The 10,352-nt window shown below is 40.7% G+C and overlaps 1 pseudogene; it reads right to left on the bottom strand.

Moving 5' to 3' along the window:
• Positions 1-7,915: 7,915 nt before the first annotated feature.
• On the bottom strand, positions 7,916-8,277 carry LOC131747721 (small ribosomal subunit protein uS10-like; annotated as a pseudogene).
• Positions 8,278-10,352: the final 2,075 nt, after the last annotated feature.

The following is a 10,352-nucleotide window of genomic DNA, read 5'->3' as shown; positions in this document are numbered from 1 at the left end:
ACCTCCAGGGAGTTCACTGTAAATGTAAATGGTGTTTAAGCTACTAACTGTTAACATGCTTAGTTCATTAAATCTTCTTAGGAATAATTTGTACCAAGGGAGGGTCTGTTAACATCTATATGCCTACCTCAATGTCTGCCAGGGGTGTATATGGTACCCAAAGAAACACTGGTCAAGCCTTCGCCACGGCACAGCCTGAGTGTGAATGCTGCTACGTGGGGCACCTGCTGCCAGGTCTGGACAGCCAGTCATAGGAGCACTTGAGTGCTGAATTTGAGAGGTCATAGTGGATGGGGCCTCTTGAAAAAAACTGGCTGAGAAAACTGCAAAGAAGAAAAGGGAAAAGGAGGCATGGACTACCACTTGAATTATCCTTATATGATACTCTTTTTTTCAAAATGCCTCCAGATCACTGTAATTTTTAATTATTAAATATCAGATCCCTTTAAATAAATCTTTAATTACATGCAAATTAGAAAGCATACTCACAACACCTGTGAACCCACTGTCCAGCAAAGAGATGCTGGAAGTCTGGTTTTGGACTCTGCGTCTGGGGCAAATCTGTTATTTGGTTTTGGTTTTGATCTAGATCCTTGGAAGGCTGAATAGACAATGCCCACAACAACATCATTTCGGTTTTTCTGTACTTGTGCATGACCAAGGCACAGCATTTGGAATTATTATGAGTGTCAAAATATTGTTTCAAATATAGGTAGGCATTCTAGATGATACATGAACTAAGAATTCCCTTATTATTGCAAGAATAAAATGCTGCAATATAAATAAGAGTTATATAAAAGAGCTGTTAAGGTTATATACAAGTACAATGATTATGACAATCAAACAGTTAAGCAGGGAAATAGATTAAGACTATGAATATTAAAGAAGAGTATATTCACTATATAAGTCTATGAAGAAAATTATATACTTTTGAGCTAATGAATGTTATAAAAATTCAATAATTCAAGGTCAAGTAGGATAGATTAGATTATATAATTCTAATATTTTTGAACTATTTAGTATACTTGTATTTCGAACATGAAACAAAATAACCTTCAAGGACTGAGTGTAATCTTCAGGTATTTAATTCCATTTAGATCAGGGGTCCCCAACCCCCAGGCCGCATACTGGTACCGGTCCGGTCTGCGGCCTGTTAGGAGCCAGGCTGCACAGCACAAAGTGAGCTCCCCGTAGCTCACATTACCACCTGAACCATCCCCCGGTACCCCCGCCCTGCCCCCCCTGCCCCGTGGAAAAATTGTCTTCGATGAAACCATCCCCTGGTGCCAAAAAGGTTGGGGACTGCAGATTTAGACCATAAGCCTTTCAAGAAAAAGTTCTTTTTGAGAATCTTTTACATTTTGTGAGTTTGAATTAAGAATGGAATATCAAGGGAGTTTCCTGGTGGGCCTAGTGGTTAGGACTCCATGCTTTCAGTGCGGAGGCCCGGGTTTGATCCCTGGGTGGGGAACCATCCCGCATGCCATGCAATGCGGCCAAACTACAAAAATAAATAAACAAACAGAAATTAAGACAGAAAACAGTTTAAATAAAAAGCTTAAAAAAAGGAATGGAATATCAACTTTATCACCTGAAAATTTCACAAGAAAAAACTCCCAAATCACCTACGACAAAGCATCTTCGATTCTCTCTAGGTAAAAGAGAATATAAAGAGTAAAGAAGAAAATACTAACTACAATTGAGGCACCCTAAAAATACCTTGTCTTTGCACAGACCTCAGTGGACAGTGACTATCTATTTAGTTTCACAAATGTGCAGTTCAGTGTCCACAGAAGCGATCTAGCAGTTGACAGGGTTTAAAAAAAAAAACGTGTTCCTGTTCTGAATGTAAAAAAAAAAAAAAAAAAAAATTTAATTCTAAAATGTTAACTAATGGTAGTGTAGTAAGAATTGATTTTCATAATCGGGTTTCCCTGGTGGCACAGTGGTTGAGAGTCCGCCTGCCGATGCAGGGGACACGGGTTCGTGCCCCGGTCCGGGAACATCCCACGTGCCGCGGAGCGGCTGGGCCCGTGTGCCGTGGCCGCTGAGCCTGCGCGTCCGGAGCCTGTGCTCCGCAACGGGAGAGGCCACAGCAGTGAGAGGCCCGCGTACGGCAAAAATAAATAAATAAATAAATAAAAATGAAGTTTCAGGTTTGTTCGTATATCTCACAAGTTCATTCTAAAATGGTGACATTTGGTTTGGGCTGAATATTGATGTTACACTAGGCTTTTCAGTATTTTGTATTTGTCAATCTCATTGCTATTTATTGCTTTACCACATATTACTTAGCTTTGCTTATAAATGAACTTCCCATGGATTATATTAACTAGTCCTCTTGCTTTTTTCACTCAACATTATCTTTATGAGATTTGTTTTCTTTGCTATATCATACTCCAATCTGTGTGAATGCCTCAATTTATTGATCCATCCTATCAATGAATATTGAGGTTGTTTCTCATTTTGTTTCTTTACTATTATTGGCAAAGCTTCTGTGAATATTCCTGTGCATGCCTCTTTATGTACATGTGCAAGAATTCTAGAGTGTATTACTAGGATTGAACCTCTAGGTCATAGGGGATATGCATCTTTTTTTTTTTTTTTTTTTTTTTTTGGCTGCACCACGAAGCTTGGCAGGATTTTAGTTCCCTGACCAGGGATTGAACCCGGGCCCCCCTCAGTGGAAGCATGGAGTCCTAACCACCACTGGACTGCCAGGGAATTCCCAGGGGATGTGCATCTTTAGTACATAATGCCAATGTTTTTTTCCAAAGTGGTAGCACTTAATTATACTCCAATCACAGCATCCATATCTATTCTTCCTCTGTAACTTTAGAGCAATCTTGTGATACTACTAAGGCTTACAGAGAGAAACAGCAAGGAATTGTGAAAAGAGAATTATTATGGGTGCCAGAAGATCCTCTACTAATTTCCCTTTGGAAGAGCTGCTGAGCGTTTCTGGGTGTCACTTTATTCACGTCTCAAATGAAGTATTTGGACAAGGAGACCTTTGTGAAATTTCTTTCAGCTCTAAAATTCTTTTATCTCCACTTTACAGTTGGCAATACTGAGACAGAATGATAATTTGCTTTGCCTGAAGTCGTATAGCATATCAGTGGGGCTCAAGTTCCTCATGTGTAAAAAGGGGCTAGACTATACATGTCACTGCCTATTTTATGGTCTGGACTGAAAGTCTGTGGTTGCAGGGCCAACATTAACCACCATTCATTAATTGATCCATTACTATAAACATGAATTAAATACATACTATGTGTAAGGCAGGCACCATAGATACCAAGGAGCTAAGGGGACACGCCCTCTGTTTTTGAGGAGCTCAAAAGATAACAAGAGATAGACAGGTAAACCAGGACCTATCATGCTATAGTGAGGTAAGTGCTGTGATGGAGATGTGCACCCATCACAGCGGGAGGGGTGGAAGGGGAACCAGGGAACACTTATTGAAGTAAATGAAAGCTCCATGAGAGCCTGGACTAGCACTTTTGCCTGCCTTGTATCTAGTACATACTATTGATATTTTCCCAGTATCTAGCATAGTACCTGGCACGGAATAGTCCCTCAATAAATATTTATGAAATGAATGAAGAATAACAATACCTTATCGTCCTGAAACATTTTTACAAAATGCTGCTGTATACATTATCCTAATTGAGCTAATCAGGTCCTTTTGGTACAATCAAAACAGATGGGGTTGAGAAACAGTCCTTCGAATGGCAAGTATTAGAAGAGATTAAGGAAAACCTGATAAAGTCATTGTTATTTTAGCTATATGAAATCTGATCTTCTTAGCAGGTGTTTCTTACACACGACAGAAGGTTAAATCTGAAATGGATTTTTAAAAATCCCCCTCCTGGGCTTCCCTGGTGGCGCAGTGGTTGGGAGTCCGCCTGCCCATGCAGGGGACGCGGGTTCGTGCCCCGGTCCGGGAAGATCCCACGTGCCGCGGAGCGGCTGGGCCCGTGAGCCATGGCCGCGGAGCCTGCGCGTCCGGAGTCTGTGCTCCGCAACGGGAGAGGCCACAACAGTGAGAGGCCCGCGTACCGCAAAAAAAAAAAAAAAAAAAAAAAAAAAAAAAAAAAAAAAAATCCCTCTCCAATACAGAGTCCTTCATCACACCTTACTTGCCAAAACAACTGTCTCCCATTAAATGCATGAGGCACTCTCTTCCACATTACTGTCCTGCCTGTTTTGCCTGTATATGCTCAAGAAATCAGAAAACAGATGTAGGGCTAATTGCTGTGAAAAATCAATGCCTGTCATTTTCTATTTTTATCATGACAATGAATGCTGGATTGTTGCATCTGAACACAAGAATGGGAATTATTCATGTAGAAGAAATCAAACATGAAACAAAGAGCAGCTCTGTAGGAAGAATGGGGTTGAACATTTCTGAACTAGAACCACTGCCTGAGATAGCCCCTCAATTTTCCATTCCTACCTTCTTTTTCTGCAAAGTTGAACTGCTCCCTGGGAGCTTTTTTTTTTTTTTTTTAATTGTTTTTGATCTTAGTATTTACCCAAACAGGGTCTCTGGGAAAGTGTGGAAGCAGTGAGTGTCTGCTGCTTTCCCAATCTAAATAGTTCTCTTTGGTTATCTTGGCTCTTAGAACCTTGTGTTCCTCCCTCCCAACCCTTTCTACAGTTCCAGCTCACGCAGGGGTGAGGATCTAAAATCAGCACATGAAGTGAAAAGAGTAGAGTGAAAATTACCATTATCAATCATTTAAATCTCCCAGAAAGTACAATATTGGTGGTTTGCCTACACTACCTTGTATATGTATAAATAAATGCATTATGTGCATAGGAATATCCTGTATGTAATAGATTATGTAGGCAAAATATATCTCTCAGCATTTTAATTACATAAAAAGGAGAGCATTCAGAATGGAACTCACAGAAGCGCACCAATGCCACGGCTCTGTTTCTTGGCATAATTCTTTAATGCTTATCATTGCCACTAGTTTTTAATCTCCAGATGGCTTCTCTATCCCCTCTCTGTATTTATGCCTAACTCAGTTCTGCTTAATAAACAGATGTCAACTGACTAACTTAAAGGTGAGATGGGAGGACAGAGGCAGGATGAGATTTTGTCCAGAACCAGCCTGCTCTGCCACCATGATGACCTCAACAATGACAATGTGTCCTATCGGCTGTCAGGCCCTCAAGATCACCCTGCTGATCAGCGACTCTCCTGCAGAGCCACTGGGCCACTCTGCTCCCTTCCTATCTGTCTGGGATGGAGGACATTTGAATCCTAAAAGCCAAATGATAATCAATTTATCCCACAGATTTACTTCATTTCAATGTTTACTGTTTTTTGTTTGTTTGTTTTTTGGTGCTAGGCGGGCCTCTCACTGTTGTGGCCTCTCCCGTTGCGGAGCACAGGCTCCGGACGCGCAGGCTCAGCGGCCATGGCTCACGGGCTTAGCCGCTCCGCGGCATGTGGGATCTTCCCGGACCGGGGCACGAACCCGTGTCCCCTGCATCGGCAGGCGGATTCTCAACCACTGCGCCACCAAGGAAGCCCTGTTTACTGTTTTTAAAGTAATTACACTTATATGTGCATTTCATTAAAAACAGGTACCACAAAAGAGGATGGGATAATGAGTGAAGTTTGTTTTCTTTTTCACACTTTTCCTGTACTTTTTAAAGTGTTCTACAATGATTATATCTTGTTTTTAAAATCAGAAAAAAAATTTTTGAAATATTAAGTATCACATGATCTAATTCCCATTTTAAGCTACTTTAATAACCTCTTTAGGATTACAAAGACTCAGTATTACACAGTTTAGGATTGTGATAAAAGTTGAGAGACACTATTTGAAAAAGTGACTGTGATCATTCCAAATATTTAAAGTGTGAAAGAGTATTATTTGATTGCTTCAAACTTGGTGCCACTCTTAATCAAAGCCAATCTCTTTCAACTGGACAAAATACATTCTCATTGCTTTAATAAAAAGATCACCTCTTGACTTAAGTTTGTCCTGAGTTCCGTTCACCACTCTGAGGTAGGTACCATTTCCAGGATGTCATAAATGAGGGGTTTGGTAAGGATCGGGGGGGAAAAAAGAGGGAGATGAGCCACACTGCTTAGTTTCCACACATTCAAAGTGTGACTGTCGCCTTCCCATCACTCACCCCTTAACTTTTAGTACTTTGACATTCTGACATAGATAATTTCCTTGCAGATTTAGCTATCACTTGTATAATCCACACTCTCCAACTGTTCTATATGCAAATATGTACAAGGAGAAATAAGAAAAAGCTGATCCACAAAGGTAAAAGGCTGTAGAATGATGGCAGCTTCCTCATCTCCCCTCAGGTCAAGCACTGCTTGATACGTATACATCCTTTTACAGATAAGGTTAATTGCCCCTATATGCCAGATATCCCACTGAATTAGAGGACTACTGTACTTACAAAATAAAGGAATGGAATTAGATCAAATATGATGTCATGGGAAGCACAGTGGGCTGACCTGAGTTCTGAGCTCCACTACCAAGTATAACTTTGGGTTAATTGTTCATTTAGAAAGTTGAGCTGGAACTTTATAGGCCATTTGAGTCCTAAAGTTCCATTATTTATCAGATTGCAACTTGTAAGCATATCACAGTAACAACTCTGTTTAGTAAATAATTAGTTTTCTTTAGCAGCACTGGGATTTTTGCATGATGGCCATAATTCACATCATTCTGGCATTAGATAAATATTCCTACTATTGAAACATAAGCCTCTTGTAGTCAGTGGCAGATTTGGGATGTAGCTGTATTATCTTCAGCTGTGATCCTCTTAGGGCTACCTAGCTCTACAAGGTCAATGCTCTGACATGGGTCTTGCAAGGTCTACCCAGGTTCTGCCGTAAGCATTCTATAATTTAAGCTGGAAAACCACTACCCGATGTAATAACTCACTATCTAGCACAGACCGAGAGAAACTGCTACTTCATTTAGAATGAAACAAAAAAATTTAAATTGCTATCATATGCCTTTTGACTTGAAAGTATTGGCCAAAATGGTAACACGCAATCTAATTAAACTACTGTTTACAGTTTGCAGTAGGAATTTTGGGGCTTCATGGATTCCAAGTGGATCGATCCCAAATCTCTAGCTCTGTGTCCAGCCCAGAACCATTTCCTGAGCTTTAGACCCACAGACACTTAAAATCAATGTATCCCTAACTGAATTCATCATCTCCTGCTCCTGCACCCCCAATCTGCTGTTCTTTCTTTGTGTAAGAGCTAAAGAACAGGACTGCCATTGTCTTGGGGGCTTATGTTTTAAACCTCAGCATGTCAGCTTTGACTGCCCTCTCTCGTGCTTAATCAGTTGTCAAGTCTTGTCAAGTCAAGTCAATTCCACATTCAGCATGTCTCCCATCCATCTTCTCCTCCCCATGTCTACTGCCCTGCCTCCTAGTTTAGACCCTACTCACTCCCAGCTATACTTTGTTTTTTTGTTTTTTTTTTTTTTTTTTGGTGGTACGCGGGCCTCTCACTGTTGTGGCCTCTCCCGTTGCGGAGCACAGGCTCCGGACGCGCAGGCCTAGTGGCCATGGCTCACGGGCTTAGTTGCTCCGCAGCATGTGGGATCCTCCCGGACCGGGGCACGAACCCGTATCCCCTGCATCGGCAGGCGGATTCTCAACCACTGCGCCACCAGGGAAGCCCCCAGCTATACTTTGGAAGTGATCTTCTAACTGGTCTCCCTGATTTCAGTCTGTACCCTTTCCCCTTCAATCCATCGCTCACACTGCTACCAGAAAAACTGAAAAGACTTAAGATTTATACCCTTCTACCCCCAAACTTTCAGAGGCTCCCTTATGCCTGTTGAATATTGGGTTTCAGACTTTAAAAAAAAAAATCACAACTGATTATCAATTTATGAAAAAGGTCGATTTAAGCATCTGCAATGGCGACTTCAACCTTGACTCCTGGCTCAATACTGATGGAAGTAACCTGTTTAACAGCCTCAGAAGGGCTGTGCAAGGTAATGAAGTCGCTTGTGGATCCTCATCTGAAATCAATCCCAAGTCTTAGAACCTCTCACCACAAAGAGTTTTCCTTGTAGTTATTCTTAGAGTCTTGGTGGGCATCCGAACTAGTCCTTTCACTTTGAGATTCTTTTACTTTGTGCCTCTGATCAAGTCAGCACATACCTTCTCCAAAGATTTTGTGTTGCGGCTGGTTAAGGTAATTCTAATTCAGTGAGTCGCCACTTCTGGCGCCAGGGGAGTCTTTCAGGGGTCTTGAAAAGCCATGGCTGCGGCGTGGCTTCCTGACCAGGTGGACCAGCGCTCTGCAGCAGCAGTGACCACATCTTCCTCGAAGAACCAGACTTTAAAAAATTTTCCAAATCAGATGAATGCTTTCGTAGACAAAAGTCTGACACAGACCCCAATGTATAAAACAGATAAAAATTATATTTTATTAATATGAATTTATTTTCTAAGCTAAAAATCATTACATTTATGGATCATAAAGTCAATCAGTGAGGAAAAATGAGGTTCTTCTGATAAACACAAAAATCTAAAATCAAGGGTAAGGGAACCAGATTCTTTTTTAAAAACATTTTTATTGGAGTATAGTTGATTTACAATGTTGTGTTATTTTCAGGTGTACAGCAAAGTGAATCTGTTATATATATACATATATCCACTCCTTTTTAGATTCTTTTCCCATATAGGCCATTACAGAGTATTGAGTAGAGTTCCCTGTGCTATACAGTAGGTCCTTATTAGTTATCTGTTTTATATGTAGTAGTGTGTATATGTCAATCCCAATCTTCCAATTTATCCCTCCCCTCCCTTACCCCCTGGTAACCATGGGAACTACATTCTTATACTAGCATCCAATTTATTTGTACTTTTTTTAATTTTGGTTGTACAGTATTGAGAAAATTCTTACACAGTTAAGTAGCGGCAAATGCTAACAGTTTTAACAGTTCATCTTGCAAGAGACCTTATTTGCACAAGAATGCAAAAGTAGCTTTACTATAAGGTCTGCAACAAAATAAGTCAAGTGGTAGCATAAATTATTTTAATGTTTCTCATATGTTAATATTTGTGTATTACGTATTAAAACATGTAATGTATTATAGTTTCAAAATATATATTTCAACAAATATTTTTAATGTAGAAAATTAAATCAAATACCTATGGAATGCCTAAAACATGTGTATAGAATCTTTGAGTTCGTGAAACAAGTTGAAACTCTTGCCACAAAGAAAGTGCTTGGTGGGACTTCTCTGGTGGTGCAGTGGTTAAGACTCTGAGCTCCCAACGCAGGGGGGCCCGGGTTTGATCCCTGGTCAGGGAACTAGATCCCACATACATGCTGCAACTAAGATGTCCCATGCCACAACTAAGGAGGCTGCATGCTGCAACTAAGGAGCCCTCGAGCTGCAACTAAGGGGCCTGCCTGCCACAATTAAGACCCGGTGCAAGCAAATAAATAAATTAATGAAATAAATTTTTTAAAAAAGAAAGTGCTTGGTGATCTAGCCTCAATCTATTCTTCTGCACTCCTTGCCCTCTACTGCCTTTCACACCATCTTAAAAAGAATGAAAACCTATGTTATGTTTTCGAGATTATTAGTATTAGAATACATGTGGAAGAAAACATACTAAATACAGAAAGAATGAAATGGAGAAAAATTACCCCAAATCCCTCCATCCAGGGCTGACTACCACAAATGTTTTATTATAATTTCTTTCAATCTTTTACCTTTCATAGTAAGATGGAAAGTTATAGAGAACTGTGCCAAGCACTTAAATAGATTATCTCTTTTCATACTCACAAACACTCTATTAGGCATTCATGTCATTCATTACATTGAACACTAAGGAAACAGAGGTTCAAATAGGTTGAGTAACTTGCCCAAGGTCACACAGCAAAGTGCAGAGCTGGCCTTCAATTCACTATCTGCCTGACTCTAGAGACTATGGACTTAACCACCACATTGTAGTATTGCTTCCCTTTCCATGCCCTCTTTCTCTTTCTTTAGCTCTGCCACTTTAATTTAATGTTCTTTGAAGACATCTTCCTCTGCTTGTGCCATTTCCTTTGCTAAGATTTCCCTTTTCCCCTTTTCTGCTTAGTCAAATCCTAGTGACCATTCAAATGCCTCCTAGTCTTCAGATCTTCCCTAATCCACCCTCAGCTCTCCTCGCAGAGCTCTCCTCGTAGAACTCCCAATGCTCTTTCCTGTACTCCATCTACTTCTCCTCCTGTCTCAACCTCCTTGCCTTCCCCTGCCTCCCACGCTGTAACACAGACAGCAGGGCGTTACTGTGTTTGTCGGTGCTGAGTGACTCGTGGCCCCGCTCCAGTTCCC

Source organism: Kogia breviceps, chromosome X (genome assembly GCF_026419965.1).
Source record: "Kogia breviceps isolate mKogBre1 chromosome X, mKogBre1 haplotype 1, whole genome shotgun sequence".
Classification (NCBI taxonomy): domain Eukaryota; kingdom Metazoa; phylum Chordata; class Mammalia; order Artiodactyla; family Physeteridae; genus Kogia; species Kogia breviceps.
Note: the sequence above shows the minus strand (reverse complement) of the source record. Positions and strands in the feature narration are given on the sequence as shown.